The sequence below is a fragment of the Podarcis erhardii genome (assembly GCF_964252035.2).
Source record: "Podarcis erhardii genome assembly, chromosome: 1".
Classification (NCBI taxonomy): Eukaryota; Metazoa; Chordata; class Lepidosauria; order Squamata; family Lacertidae; genus Podarcis; species Podarcis erhardii.
This window is the reverse complement of record NC_138497.1, coordinates 29,811,808-29,828,066: the sequence shown is the minus strand read 5'-3', so window position 1 is coordinate 29,828,066 and position 16,259 is coordinate 29,811,808. Positions and strand designations below refer to the sequence as shown.

The 16,259-nt window shown below is 43.1% G+C and overlaps 1 protein-coding gene across 18 annotated transcripts in view; it reads left to right on the top strand.

The window, feature by feature from the left end:
* Positions 1-8,235: 8,235 nt before the first annotated feature.
* The window catches only part of NRXN3 (neurexin 3), a 1,212,171-nt gene continuing 1,204,147 nt past the window's right edge, over positions 8,236-16,259 (top strand). For 16 of the 18 annotated variants that reach the window (XM_081858018.1, XM_081858001.1, XM_081857999.1 and 13 more), the window contains exon 1: positions 8,236-8,544. The gene's annotated coding sequence lies outside the window, so the exon portion shown is untranslated. Of the gene's footprint in view, positions 8,545-10,820; positions 10,992-11,320; positions 11,340-16,259 lie in introns of those variants that run through there. The other 2 variants (XM_081858009.1, XM_081858016.1) reach the window with 2 other exon arrangements.

Sequence of the window (16,259 nt, the reverse complement as noted above, 5' to 3'; positions counted from 1 at the left end):
AGAGAGTAAGCAGAATTCTCCAACGAGGGAATACACAAAGGTCAGCCACCACTGAAAAGGCCCTGTCCTTAGTACCTACCAACTTGATTGGCCTAGAGAACAGGGCATCTGAGGCTGATTTTAGGGCCTGAGCAGGCTAATATGGGGGTGGTCAGTCCTCCCCCCACTGAGCCAGTTCCAAGCCATGTGGGGCTTTAAAATTTAGCATCAGCACTTTAAACTAAGTCTGGAAACAAATACAATAGCCAGTGCAAATTGGTTCAAAAGTTGTGAAACATGAGCAAACCATCTGGTCCCCACAAGCATTCTGGCAGCGGAGTATTCTACCTCCTGAAACTTCCAAACTGTCTTTCGTTGTAGTACTAAGTAGGGAGAGTTACACTACTTTAGTCTGGATGCAACCAGTGTTAGTGTGTAACTGAGTCTAAGTCCAAGTATGAGTCCAAGTCTGCTATCTCTAGATAGATTGCATATTGTGAACCAGCCTAAGATGATAAAAGCAATCCTAAGCATCTGTGTACCTGATTCTTCAAAGGAAGAGCACCCCTGTGCCCAGCTGGTGGCAAAACTTCTGGCTACATCAGCAGGGCTCCCCAACCAACAGCATTTCTGTCTTATCTATATGAGATTTTGATTTATTTGGCCCCACCCATACCACAGAGCTGCCCTCAGGCACCAGTTTATAATTTCCACTGCTCCCTGAGATCAGTAGATGGAAACCTTCCTTCCTTTGTGGAAAATAAATTTACATGGCCCTGTAAGAGTACCGTTTTTCTGTGTAAAAGCAGCGCTGATTTTTCCATGTATTCTGGAAGCTGGCTTTGTGCATAGCAGCACTGATAACAGTCAAAGAGGCTAATGAAAACTGCCACATGCAAAAAAAAAAAAAAGTGTCATGAAAACAGAAGTGTTTCTTTCCCTTGCTTCCCTGCTTTTATCCATTAAAAGTGCAAGACTTCTCCTGCAGTATTTTCCCCAGGCTTCTGGTACTGATGACTCCAAACTCTTCTTCCATCTCTGTGTTTACAAGCTGGCAGCAATTTCTGCCTTCTGCACAATGGGAATGGCTTCCAAATGCTGGGTGGTTAAGAGACCCAGCGCTTGATATCCTGACACATGTGCACATTTGGTGTATTGAGGATAGTGCAGCACAAAGGATGCAGTGAGAAGTGGTAACTTTGCGGTCAAGAGATCAGTCTGAGAATTGGGTTCTGAATCCCAATAAATTCCCCCTTCATGTGAACTGGCAGAGATCTGCAGCTCAAAATATTATTTTTAACCCCAAACCCCTCGCTTTATTTTTAAATTTGTTTCCATCTTTTGTTCCCACACAAATGGGCATTTAAGCCCACTCCTCGTCAGAGCTGAACCGTGGAGTTGAGAATCAAGGGTCAGTCATGGTAGAGAACCACTAAAGAGTAAGGAGTATCATTGCCCAGGCAAAAACTGAGGCTGAACAGGAAGTACTATTTATAGCTCTTCATGGTGTGAGGAGATCCAATGGGCTGGAAATATTGTATCTCTGCTAGGGAATACTTCTGCTAGAGAAGTATTATAACCCTATGGGGCAGCTGTGTGCAGAGCTGTGCTTCCCAATTCCAGCTTATCCTATAGAACAGGCATGGCCAAACTTGGCCCTCCAGGTGTTTTGGGACTACAACTCCCATCATCCCTAGCTAACAGGACCAGTGGTCAGGGATGATGGGAACTGTAGTCCCCAAAACACCTGGAGGGCCAAGTTTGGCCATGCCTGCTATAGAATGAAGGAAGGACTACTTTCCTGCCTTTCCGTGTGTGGACGCCATAACAACACTTTAGAAACGTGTTGCTACGCTGGAGACACTTATTCATAAATATTAATATGCAGTGTTCTTAAAAAAAAAAGAGAGGAAAACCTGTTACCCACTTTTGTATATTATCAATAAAGGTGGTTACAAGTCCCAGAGAATGGTGTCAAATGTTTATTCTCCATTATACCCTTTTATTTTCCACATCTGTTCACTGCCCACTTCATGTTGCAAAAATAAATAAATAAAAACGTGCCGGTCTTTTGGACAGCATGACCGTTGGGATAGATCCAAATATAACAAATGAATAAAGCAGACCACCCTGACTTTGCCGAAGTTTTATGAGGGAGCCTTTTTCTCTAGCACCTGAATTCTTGTTTGTAGATTGTGCCCCTTCCTATTCACCATTTTCAGCTTGCAAAAATCCCTTCTGCATCCTCTCTTTTTGGCAGGCATCTGTTATATGGATAAATCACCAATAAAGTCACTATGGAGTTTTCGGAAGCTCCACCTGTGGGAAGGCTTAGAGCTGCTTTGAAGTGTCATTTAGGGAGGCTGTGTGTTTGATACGCTTCTTGGCGGCAACTGCACATCAACAGTGGGCAAAGCGATCTATCAGTTCTGCACACTGTAACTCTTATTTATTGAGTAGCATGAGATACCTTGACGCTGTAAACAAAAGAGAAGGTTCTCAGTTCTGTCTTAAGATTCAGGAAAGAGGGACGGGAAGATGTGTTTCCATTTATCTACTTGGTAAATGCTTGTCACTAACATCTAGGCAGTGTATGCAGATTGCAGAAAAATACAGGGTCTGTCCACAAGAGACAGCCAATTTGTCATAAAGTTACAGTCAATTTTTGACTGTAAGCCTTAGGTACAGAACTGGGTTCTTCTTTTGTTCTTTATCCCAGGTGCAGACTTGAGTCTGATAAAAGGACGTTTCATTATGTATTTTGCAGAGAAGTGAGTGTGCCTGAGAACTGATTGACACCTGTTGGTGCATTGCTTGAGTTAGTGCCTCTTTGAGTACACAACACTTGATGACTCGCATCTGCATTTTGTGAATTGACTGTGATGATACAAGAGGTCTAAGCCCTGGACTTTGTTCTGTGACGGCTCTTTTGCATACACAAGTCGCCACTTGGTTGTGGCAGTCATTAAATAGCAAACATGCGTGTTTAAATTGTTCCTAGGTGGTAGGTGCATGTGGAAATTCACTTCATGGAAGTCTAGGGCAGGCATAGGCAAACTTGGCCCTTCAGATGTTTTGGGACTACAACTCTCATCATCCCTAGCTAACAGGACCAGTGTTCGGGGATGATGGGAATTGTAGTCCCAAAACAGCTAGAGGGCCAAGTTTGGCCATGCCTGTTCTAGAATGAAGGAAGGACTACTTTCCTGCCTTTGTGTGTGCGGACCCCATAACAACACTTTAGAAACGTGTTGCTACACTGAAGACACTTATTCATAAATATTAATATGCAGTGTTCTCAAAAAAGTGAGTAGTCCCAAAACATCTGGAGGGCTGAGTTTGCCCATGCTTGGTCTAGGGTGATCACAAACATTTGACCAAGCCAGAGTTTATTCCACGCTGCCTTGGCCCTGCACTGAATAGTTAATGGTGCACCCTCCCAGGTCCACAAATGTTCTATGCCTTGGAACTTTTTCAAAGAAAAGGAAAGATGAGGGGGGAGGGAAGGAGAACAAAACTGCAAGTGGGAGGAAGGAAAAATGAGAAAGAAAACCACAGTGATGAAGGAAAAGTGGAGCTATTTTGCAAGAAATGGAGGGGCAAGGAAGACTCAGATATACAATTACTATAGGACTGAAAATATTAAAATTCATATGTATTTTCTTTTTCATTTTCTTATATTCCCCTATGTATTTTTTTTTAAAAAAGAAACCGCTTAGTTCTTCAATAAGAACTCCATATCAGCGTTAAAGCTTAGTTTCCACTTCACAATTCTTCATACTGCACAAAACATCTCCAGCTGCACCCTGCAGGACACTATGGCTGTGCTAAAAATTTAAGGCAAAGGAGTGCTTTGGAGAGGTGCAAAATGTCTCCCTAAGACAGGGACTGTTAACCTTTTTTTGGATAGAGGGTTGCATTCAGAACATCCTCCAGGTGCTAAATGCCAGCAGTGGGTGTGGCCAAAAGTGGGCATGGAGGCATTTGCATAAACATCATAGTGATGCTGGTGTAAGCAGTAATGGATAGGTATTCAGGCTGGAGGTGCACTGGCTGGACCAGTGGAAAACCAGTGGGATTCTTCAATGTGCATTTGTGGCAAGTTTCTGTTTTGTTTCAGCAAGACTCCTGCTTGACCTCTTTGAAGGAAGATCATGTGAGCATATGTTTTGTTCCTAGCTATTTTTAAGAGGCTGCTGATATTTAGAAGAATGGCTTGTTCACTAGGCTGTAAGTTTTCCCACACAAGAAGAAATGGCTTTTTTTAATAAAAAAAGAATTAGTCTATAGTATACTTTACTACTATATGAATTGTAAAAACCCAGTAAGCACTCTGAAGTATAGCAGGCACCAACCTTAGTTGCGTTTCAGTGTCTGATAAGACTTAGGCTGCATGTAGTCTTTGCCATATCTGCTTGGCAGTAAGTCGTATTGAATTCAGTAGGGCTAGGGATGGGGTAGAAATTTAAAAGCGAACCTACCCAATTTCCATTTTCTAAACAGTACAAGAGCTGAAGCATTGCCCTCTTTCAAAAATTCATAGTTTTCTGAATTTTGCAATGCAGTTCTCCAGCCAAGTAATTTGTACAAACAGACATATACTAGGGTAAATGCATATATTAGTGAAAACAACTTACAAAAAACCACCTTACAAATATAAGGGAATATTGCTTTGCAAAAATGTGCATATTAAGCAAAATTGCATACAAATATATGCATATTAAGATAAATTTACACTAAAATGCTGGTGAATTTTCATGAGGACTTCTTTTTAAATCACAAACCGATGTGGAAATGTGGAGAATCATATTTAAGACGGGAAAAACAAGAAATCGAGAGAAGCTGATTTATCGATCCTTAAATGGGACTTACTTCCAGGTAAATGAAGTGACCTCATTTACCTGGGAGTAAGCCCCACACAATTCAGTAGAACTGTCTTCTGTTATAATTGCACTATTATTTAGCCAAGCATTGCTTAACTTAATACCTATCTTTTACTGATAGGTTTTCTTTGTCCCCCCCCCATGTGGTATTTATGATTTTAACTTGTTGCTTCTTATCGTAGCCCTGAAATTTGATAATGAAGGGTGATGTATATAATTTTTGCAAGCAAGCAAGCAAGCAAACAAACAAACAAACAAACAAACAAACAAACAAACAGTGAGTCCTGTCTGTTTGGTATTATTTCTGTTTTATTTGGTGTTTTGCTTTTTTACTTAATCGTTTTAAGCTGCCTAGAAAACTTCATGCTATGTAGCGGCATCCACAAATAATGAAATAAAAAAATGTAGGAAGTGTGTGTACAAGGAGAGGGGTGTTTCTGTAAGGACACTGCTAGGTGCCTTTTTGGCCGTTGGCTGGGATCCAAAGAACTGCGAAAACCAATCACATGCAGCTAACAGAGCTGGCGTCCCTCAAATAGTTGCCCTCCTCCAAGCCCCAGAGCGAAGATCTTTTGAAATTGAGGAAACTTTCAAAATAAGTTTGTGTTATTGCTGTGCCCTCCTCTACCTATGCCCACCTCTCAGGAGCAAGAGGGAACTTTAATTCTAATCATCAATCCCTTTTATCTGGTAAAGGGTTTCTCAAGCCCTACTGGATCCCTATATGTGCCTTATAGAGTTCCCAGCACTGGGGATCCAATACCTTAAGCAATCTCCCGTCAACTGGTATTCTGGTTCTACCATATAAACAATAATATCACTGGCTTTCTCACAACCTCATAGCTTAGTCAAACATGAGATGTGGTGTGAACAAACAAAGCTTTATTACTACAGTGGAAGCTGAATGTAGCAGGTACTTTAACAGTGTCTGGATACTTGGTATTTTATAACATGTGCTTATACTTCTATTCCCATCTCTCCTATCCTACTTCTCAGCTCCCACACCAATCAGCCTTTCCTTTCCCTCTCCAAAATCCCAACAGTCTTCAGCTGACACACAAGCACCCCTATTCTGTCACACCCCACCAATATAAGACAATGCTTCATCAACTCTCCTGCCCTCCTTTGCACTCACCCTACTTTATATTATAAATACCCCCCTACACAACATTCACCTTATATCACATAAAATACAAACCTGTACAATTCAGTTACAATAGCAACCACCACAGAGATGACATGAGGGACAACAAAGGGGGGGGAGGAGGTAAAAAACACCACCACCACAGGACATACCCAAGTCTTTGGCCATGCTTCAAATAGCTCTTTGGATCATAGTAATTTAAAATATTTTAAGGACAGCTTTCTCCCAAATGATGCTGCCCATCTAAAACTGAAAGTCTAGCTCCTTCTCTTGTGTCCGCCATCTTCAGAGTTTAGGCCAGTAAAGAGGAACCTGTGACCTTCCACATATTGTTGAACTCCAGCTCCCAGGAGGCCCAGTCAACATGGCCAAGGGTAAGGGATGATGGGAGCAGTAGTCCAGCCACATCTGGAGGGCTGCAGGTTCCTCATCCCTGTTACAAGCAGACAGGTATGTAGGAAAATACTTTTTTGGGCCATTACAGATGATCACTTGAACTCTTCCCTGTAGGATACATGTTCATTTTGTTCTCTCATTTGCCTCTTGGAGCTGTCTGTATTTTTATTTAACAAAATTTATAGACCAAAAAAAGAAAAAAGAAAAAAAAAACTATTTGCAGGTTGCATAAACCTGTTTTTGTTTTGGAGAACTACTAGGATGAGACAGAAGGGTTAGTTGGCACAGTGCTCCTCTTTGCTCTTCTGGTTTAATTCTTTTTATTCTCTGTTTTAGTTTTGTGAATTTATTATTTTTATTGCATTTCATTGATTTTTAAGTGTATTTGATATTTGTTTTGGTATCTGCCTTGGCTGTCCTTACAAACAAACAAACCCTGGAATATTAGGGCTGCAAATAGATATTTTACCTACGAATAAGTTGCATTAAACTCAATGGGAATTACTTTCGAGTAGACAGGAATAGAATTTTCCTATATGTTTATAATGTAAAATAAAATATAAATACAGTCTAATCTAAGGTGGGTGGCAACAAAAACACCACTGCCACACAAATAGATGGCAAAAAAGGAAAGAAATCGATCCTCAAATGCATATTTAGGTTAAATGTGGGTCCCAAGTCTGAAATAGTTAATGACTATCTGGTCTACTATTATTTGACAACCACAAATACAATGCTTGCATGTGAGTTAGAGGAACTGAATGGGAACAGAAAGTGAAACTGCTCGTTCTAATTTCTCAATCCTCTGAAAAGCAAAAGCACCGTGTTGTGCCTTCCTAATTGACTATTAGATCCTCGTTTGTCATTTCCTACAATAGACAGCCGTGTGAAAATAACTACGTGAAAGAAGCACATAAAACATGCAGCAGAAAGGAAGATATTATAGCAGCACGTTTGTTTAACTACTTTTTTTGATCCTTACCACAAAAAAACACCTTGACATGAAACTCTTCCGTCTTTCCACAAGGCTGTTGTATTCCTAAATGGGAAAGGTTGGCGGTGTGTGATCTATCAGTGGTGAACTTTAAGTGCCTGCCTAGTTCCCAGCATGAGTAAGCCACTCTTAATAGCTGGAGTGCCATTCTGCCCCCAGATTTTCCTCCTCTGCAAAGACAAAATCCAGACAGTTGTGTTTGCATTTCGTGAGTGTTGGGGGCCCAGTTACGGAGCAGCTTGCAGAACTGATAGATAGATGGATAGAATACACAAACACACACTATACGTCTCTCTCTCTCTCTCCCTCTCTCTCTCTCTGTGTGTGTGTGTGTAAAAGAGCCTTGAACGACATCAGTCAAAAGAACTGAGAGAATGCAACAAAACAAGGCAAACATTTTTATTTTTATTAAAATTCCTACAGGATATAGAAAGAGATGAAGGCGAAGGTATCATTCCTTGCCTAACCCACCCTCCGGTGCTATGAGAGCCCGTTCCCTCGCCTCCTGCTTAATTTCTGGAGAAGCCAATTGGCTTAAACGCCCCTCCCCCCCCCCCGATTGACCGTAGCTTTTCCCCAGAGAAGGAGCCGCGCGCGTTATCTGCCTTCCCCAGTTTGAGTTTGCGGCGTGAGAAAGCGGGGCTGGCGAGCACCTGCCTCTTAGTCATCCCTGGGCTTGAGGATGTCCCCAGATTACATCTTCTCAGCTGTTTGCAAAACAGCGCTGGGAGGAGCGCGAGCCCCGAATTACACACAGCCGCGGCTGTCCCTTTAAATGCTGGGGTCTGCGCGCCGGAGAGGGGGAGGGGCCGGCTCCGGAGTGCGTGAAATTCCTGGGCTCCTCCGACAGTCTCAGGCAGAGCGCTCCGCTCTACGCATCTCTCCTCGCACGCAACTCGCGGAGAGAGGGGCTGAGGCGCGCCAAAGCTTTCCCTCGCTCCTCGCTGCCTGCATCGCGCGTTCCCTCAGCCCGCGTTTTTGCGCCTCCGACAACGCCCTCCCGGTCCCGCCTCGCGCTTCCCCTCCCACCACACACTCTCGCTGAGAGAGAGAGGCAAGAGACACCCCTGGATTTCTTAGCGGCCCCCCAAAGAAGGAAACAAACAAAGAGTTGGTTAAACAACCCCACTCGCTTCTCAACTACCAAGGTAAGACTTTTTTCGGTGGCGGCGGGCGGGAGAGAGAAGGAGATGGTTCCCTAGGATGGAATACAACGCCTCGCTCCCCACGACGGACGGAGAATTTCAGCGCGCCCACTCGAGAGATTCCCCCCGCTTCGGAAGGTGTTAGGTGCTCCAAGTTCTCACCAGAGAGAGCTGTGAAGAATAGAGCGGGTCTTCACAAGAAAAGAAAACAAAAAACCCCTCAAAGCCTGCCCAAAACGCCTACCCTCAATATTATAGAGATTTATTATGGTGGACAGGATTTTGTAAAGTTATTTCTCCCCTCATACTGGATTTTCTCATCCCCAGAAAGTAATTTTTACGTGTGCCTGAGCGTGAGGAAAACTGCACATCTTCTCCAAATACCTCCTCCTCTTCTTTTTTAAAGGTGACAAGCACAAACTCCAAACCTTGACCAGTACCTTTAACTCGATTCATTTCGATGATCAGTTGCACTGAGCACTTGACTTTAAAATAAAATGGTTATTTTGAGGGAAAGAGGCAGTGCTGGGTTAAACTGTGGCAGGGATCTCTTTAAGAAGCCAAAATATTTTTTTTGTAAGAATATTAGATCTTCTTTGGGTTCTTTCCCCCCACCCCAACCCTGAATATTTTTTATCAGGGGGGTGGAATGAAAAGGGAGTAAGATGTGAAGGATCTCCCCCCTCCACCTCATACTACTTTGGATCTATTACAAGAATCTTACTTCCCCGCCTTCCATTTGTTTATATTAATGATTTAGTACTTGTCTTTGCCTGAAAACTTCCACTACGAGCAAGTGCTGTGAGCTTCCAGGCAAGGAGTGACCTTAAAGGTTGGTTGGATGATTTCTTAATGCAAAATAAATAAATTAAAAATGTGTGCGAAATAACCAGGTTTTTTAAATAAAAAAATCATCCCCCCCCAACATCCAAACCTTCAGTTAATTTCCAATTTTAAACCATGAAGGACAGTGATGTAATTCCCTTTCCAATGGGTTCCAGCTCTAGTGCTGCGTGCAAGTGTCATGGTCTTTTGTTTACATTTACATTTTATTTTATTTTTATGATGAGGAAACAAAATCCCTGAAATTATTTTGTTTCCACAACACCAAACCAAAGCACATTTTTCTTTCCTCCCACGAAAGTGAATTTTATTCCCTCTGTGGTTTTTTCAATTTTGGTTAAAATAAATTAAAGAATGTGTAGGTAATAAAAGACCTCAGAGGCATAATAACCAATTTTTTTTTTTCTGAAACCATTTTTTAAATGCCAGGGTCCCCCTCCCCACCTAACAACCTCTCATTCTTCATTTCTTCTTTGGCCTGAATATTCAAAATTTCGATGAAAATAGCTTCTCCCCCCCCCCTTCCCCCAACTAATTCATTTTTATTCTTCTTCAATTGTATCATGAGATTTTTTTTCCAGTGTCAAATGCTCAGATCTCTTGAGAGAATTTTTTCCTTCCTCCTATGACCGCTAACCAGTATTTGTGCCATGGTATATTTTGGGGACTGGATTTTGCGGGGGTGAACTCCTAACTAGTCTAGCGAAAAGTCAGAGAGAGAAAAGGATGTTATCTGGGTGGAGAAAAGAAGATGCCAAGGAAAGCTTGTCTGTTCGCCGTGTAGAATCGGCCATTAAATATACCATGAGACGCCGGGGTGTTGTCGCTCTCATTTTAAGTTAAAATGGTCCACGGTACCCAGTTCTACAAGTTTATCCAAAGGCTGGTGAAAAGGCCCCCCCTTTCCCCCCCTCCACGAGAGATGACGGTTACCATTTTAGTTTGCTGCCTTTCTGTATGTATGTGCTTCTGTGCCCCATTATTATGGGCATCGATGGAATTATTTTCCATAGCACTCTCCTCTCTATTGTGGGAAAGGGGAGATGTCTCGGGGTTTTACCTAAGAACACCAAAATATCGGTGATACTTAAAACAACTGGGGCTGTATTAATTGATTCCATTAAATATAAACAAGAGTCTTGGCCAGTGAGGTTGCTCTTTCTGGAGCTTTCGGGGGATCTCTTGGTGGAGGAGTATGCTTTGGGAGCAAAATATGTGTATTCCTTATCATCCTTTATATGACAACAACGGGGGGTGGGGTGGGGTGGGGTGGGGGGAAACGGAGGGGAGAGGGATGTCTGTGGAACAATGTCACGTCAGTAAATAAATAAATTAAAATTTGAGGCCCCCACATTTGATTTCATCATGCCGTTGATGATGGCTCCTTGATGGAGCTGATATCCGATGATATCACCGTTCTCCATGGCTCTTCTACCCTGGCCTCATTTTACACTGCGTTTCCACTGAACATGTTGGCGTGCTGCTGCTTATATAAGGGCAAGAACGAATTCAAGCGGATTAGTGCTTGGGATTTTGAGATCGGCTATCCAGATTGAGTTGTGGATTTTTCGTTTCCCAATTTTTTTTCATTGTTGTTGGTTTTTTCGGTAAATTTTTATTTATGATTGTCGTTCTTGATGGGTGGGGAAAAGGGTTGGGGGAGGAATGGGAGGGAATCAGAAAAAATCATGGTGCGTGCTGTGGGAGATTGAGGTGATGCGGGGGAGCTGCTTGAATAATGTCTGTGATGTGTCCTCTTCTTCTTCTTTTTAATAGCCACCATTATCTCTAAAAACACATTATTCTTTAGGCCAGAGCTAAAAAAAAAAAGAATGGGAGGGGATATCTTTAATGAGGGGTTTAGATCAGTGGGTTATTAGACCCACTGCTGCAAAACCAAGATACAGAAATCTGTCTGTACTAATGCTGGTAGGGGAGACTGGAGAGCAAAGAAGGTATATTAAGTGGGGATGGGGGGGACGGAAGACGGACTGTAATTTTTGGGATTAGACTCAGGGCTGTATGGTCTTCATAAGCCCCTTCCTCATTTTCTGCCATTTCCTCCCCTGTTTTTCTATCCACACACCCTTTCTCCTCCTCTTGCCTCCCCCCACCCACCCCCCGTAGGCTTTTCGGCTCTTGACGAGAAAATTCTGTATTACCTCTTGATGGCTCTGCGGCTTTTTTTTTTTTGCTTTTTTTGGGTGTGTGCATGTGTATTACAACCATAGCACAATGACCTTTGCTTTGTGCCCCACATATCTGGGCTCCCAATGCATGTGCGGATCACGGTTAATATCCGAGATCTGCACGATAGGCCGTGGTTTTAATTCTATGTCTTGCATTTTGAAATTATATCTACGTGTTGGGTTGGGGGAGAGCTGATAGGCGTTGTTCGGGAACTGGAAAATACAGCAAATGCCAAACACACACCTATGCATTTTGCCGCCTGCTCCTTCTGCTCTGTCCCCCCCCCCCTCGGGCATGTCATACGATTCGCATGTTGAAAAGAAGGGTATGTAACAAAGGTAGAAGGGGTCTGGAGAAGAGAAGGCGGGTGGGTGTCTTTGTGTTGTGGTGGAATAGACTCGGCGATGGGTAATAACATTTTTTTGGTCAAGTAAATGCCTGGTGATAATGATTCGGTTTAACCACCCGTGAAATACATGCTTGCGACATATTGGAATAAAGGTTACTCCAGGCAGCTGTGGAGGAGGAAAGCGTACTCTGGGGAAGATGCAGCCTGCAACACTGGAGAGTATATGGCATGCATGCAGGCACCCAATGGCGCCCTCCCCTCACAAAGGCCAGATACGTGTGTGTCCAAGCTGGAGGGCATTGCAATACAAAGGGAGAGGGATGTGGGAGTCATGTCACATCCAGGACCGAGCTACTGTCTCCAGGCCTGTCCTCGTTCGTTGTCCCTCCAGATACTTCCTCCCCAGCTTCTCTGTGCTTCTGATCAGACATAGCAGGGATGTAATTGATCCCGTGTACCTCTGTGCTGAAGGCTGCGTACTCATATGAGACTGGAGGGCATTGAATCATGGGTGACATTTGTATGTGTGTTGCAGGAGGGTGCAGAAGAACTTGCCTTTCACCATTAGAATGTGTGATGGGGTGGGGGGAGAGAGAAAGAGGGAGAAATAGCTTTTTCTGGTCTCAAGAAAGCATTGCAACCTCCTTCCAGTTACGCCCTATCTTTTCCCTTTTTTCTTTTTTGTCAGCCGCTTTCTAGCCCTGCTGATGTTGCGTGGGTGAATTTTTGCTAGGCAGTGGGTGGAGAGCGTGCCTGGAAGTGTGGGGAAGGGCACAGCAGCGAAGGAAAGCTGGGTGCAAAGGGTTGACACGATGCCTTGACCCTTTGAAATCCCTTTTCTCCCTTTTTAGAAAAGGCCTTCCTCCTTGAGGCAAACCTATTTTCTTACCATCATTAGATGGGTGTGTTATAGTGCGGTTAGCAAATCTGGTAGAAAGGAACGATCTCTAATGGCTTCCATCATCTCGGCAGACAGTTTCCCCTTGCTTTCTGCATGTGGCTGAATTTGGCTGCAGTGTTCAAAGGTCTCCATATTTTCTGCTTTACTAGCTGGTAACAGAAATGGTCTGAATAAGGTGCTCGTAGTGCAATGTCTTCATCTTCCATTTGCTTTTCCTTGCTCTCCTTTTCCTCGCTGACCTTGAGGAATTCTAGCAAATGAGAACCGCAGAAACCGAGATGCAAGGCTTATGGGGCATCTGATTTGCACAGTTTTCATAGACAAATACTGGGAAGTGACAAGGCTCCTTGGTTTTTGCTTCTCAGATGTGCCCAGGTCCAACCTCTTAGAGCTGAGCTGAGAAAGTTTATTCTTTCGAGCCCATTTAGTAACTGGCAGGTTGTATTGCTGCTCTCACCAAGGCAGTATGTGATAGTGCAGTGACCAGCTAAGCAACAGGTAGGGGGTGCTACACTTGTTAAATTGAAACTCCCACCCTGAGAAAGTAATATCGGTCTCTTGAGTTTTTGGTTATTACTTTCCCATACCCGTGATGGTTATTTTGTACTCATCCATGGAGCAGAGATTGAACAGTAAGTTTTTTAAAATGAAGATGAAGGGAACGTCAAGTTATGCTGCAACTTTAAAAGTCTCTTTGAAGCCGACAAAATGTTGCATTCCTCCACCTCTCACTGTTTAGCTGTTTGGATGCAAGATCGAGAAACACTGCTTGATTTTTGTGTAATTCGCTTAGCTGTTTGGCTAAAGATTCTTTCCCATTGAACGTGACAATTCCAACATGAAAATCAAAGTATGTGAAAATTCTGCTTGGCTTGAATAATTTTCAAGGCATTTTAGGGTAGGGGCAAGGTAATAGCCTTAATTAAATTATTATTATTATTATTATTAATTATAAAAAGGATAACTGTGTCCCAGTGGCCTGTCCCATCTCTGTCCTTGAATCAACTTAATTCTGGTGTGAGATTGGAGCTCAGGTCTCTTGGCCTCTTAGCCCTTGGCCACTTCTGATATTTCTGCCGCAAAACATCCCCATGATTCAAATCCTATGATGTGGAAGGAAGTCCTGTTAAAATGAATGGGACTGACTTTTGGGGAAAAAAGGTTGTGGATTGAAGTGCTAAATGCTAGCGCCTGAGTTTGGCTTTTCTCTTTTAGATCAGAGGTGGGGAACCTGCAGACTTGTAGTTATTGCTTGACTAGAACTCCCGTCAGCTTCTGCCAGCATAGCCATTGGCCGGGTCACCTGGGGCTGGTGGCAGTTAGAGTCCAAGAATACCTGGAGAGTCACAGGTTCACCATCCCAGGTTTAGATATATTTTGTACCACCAAATAATGTGCATACTCCACTGGTTCTTTTCATGTAATATATAGCATAGCATTAGCCAGAAAGCAGATTCCAGGGCTTTGCATGACCATGAACAAAATCTGTAAGTGGCTATTCCTTCTCCTTGATTCCTGTAGAATTAAGCTGTATCATTTTGGTGAACATTGGGCTTCCTGTTTGTGCCACCCCTCAGATTCTGGTTTATGTGTTTCACTCTCTCTCTCTCTGTGTTTGTGTGTGTCTTAATATAGGGAGTTGTTTTTCCTCATTATTTTTTTCTTCCTTCCTGTCCTCCTGGCAAGCAGCTTTGCATAGTCTACTGCACTTTAGGTGGAAGTTTGGAAGTTGGCAGATGCAGGAGATGCTGTATCAGGGAGTAGAGAGCAACAACCCCAAACAGCCAAGGTCAAAAACTGTCTTAGGGTGAGTTAGCTCTTTTTCATTAAAAAAAAAACAACTATTCAAACCCATATGCTTACTCAAGGCACCTTTATGTGCTTAGTCATTTTTAACCAGCAAAAAGAAGTTACTGGAATTACCTCTCTGAGCATCCCTGATGCAGAAAGTTGAGGGGCTTATAAAAAGTAACTCAAAGATTGTTCATGCTAAGGTCTCGGCAATAACAATATAGTTATTGACATGCAATAAGTCTGACGTGCAAAACGCTTTTGCAACTAAGCCTTGATCTGGAAGGAGTGTTGTCAGTGTACTGAATGTGTTTGGGAGACAAGTGAGCACTCCTTTTCGGTGGCTCCTTTTTCCTCCCCCTGGTTCCAAGTTCAAAGTGCCCCTTATTCCACTTTCCATTTTTAAAATCACCTGCATTTTGAAAATCAACCACAACACAATTTCTGTGGACTGGCTGAGTCCTGAGAGCTGATCTCCGTGTTCAGAGTAATCACATATACAGTCTTGCTGGGACTCTCCACTTTAGACTGTAAACAGGGGATTGCATAGTTAAATGTTGCCATTTAAAGAAAACAAGCATATTGGAGAGAACCATCCTGGCCTGTCATCTGCCACTGAGCTGATTTTCTATATGCAGGGTTGTTGTTTAAATGGGGGAATAGTCAGATGTGCAACTCCCAGTTTAAAGTAATAGTTCTAACAGAGCTGTAGCAGGTGATTGCTCTGAATTTGTGAAGGTTGCATTTCAATACAGCGAGCTTAGGGTGGATAAACAGAACTCTGTAATTGTTATTTTGTAAGTGGAGAATGGAGTTGGTCCTAGTCATTATTAGGATCTATAAATCAGGTTAGATGCATCTTCTTCTCTTGGTCTTGATTTCTGTCTCTTTGCAATCCCCACTGTAGATTTCTGTCCCCTCTGCCCTAATCTCTTCATCTTGCTGCTCTACCTTTGGGTGTTTCCAAACTGACACTGCTTTCAGGTGGGATTCAATCACATACCAGAAAATTTAGGTCTCACCATTATTGTGTTTTGGGAGGTCTTGTGCAACAGACCTGCTTCTCCAAGATCAGAGTTTTTGCAATAAGGAAAGTGACAGAAAATGCACTGGGAAGTGCGAGAGAACACCTTCTTTGATGCAACATCATCTAGTCTCCCCTCAAGCAAATCTGGATGAATACTCAGTAAATAGGTCTTCTGGAAGCATCCTTTTTCTGGGACAGTTAATTGCAGAACATAGTTGGTGTCTACAGTTCCCCTTGCAGGGCTTGCATGCAGTGCCAATACTGTGTTTGTCTAGTGGATGAGCTGGTCCTAGGACAATGTGTGCTTGGAGAGAGAGAAGACTGCAGGAGAATGTGATGACTATGCACTGGCAGTTGGTACAATGAACTAAGGTGATGCATGGATGTTCATACACTAGGCATATACCCCCCAAATTTTAACTTTATATTAATATTTTATACCTCTGTGGTCTGGTGCTGCAGTACCCAGGCCATCCCTTCCAGTTTCCCTCGCCTGTCTCATCTCCCATCCCTAACTTCATCATGGGAGATACATGGCTGGTTTCCTCTTTCCCACCCAACTGCCTCCTTGCCCCAGTTTTCATCTCTTCTCCTTTGGCCTCCGTCTTGGAGAGAAA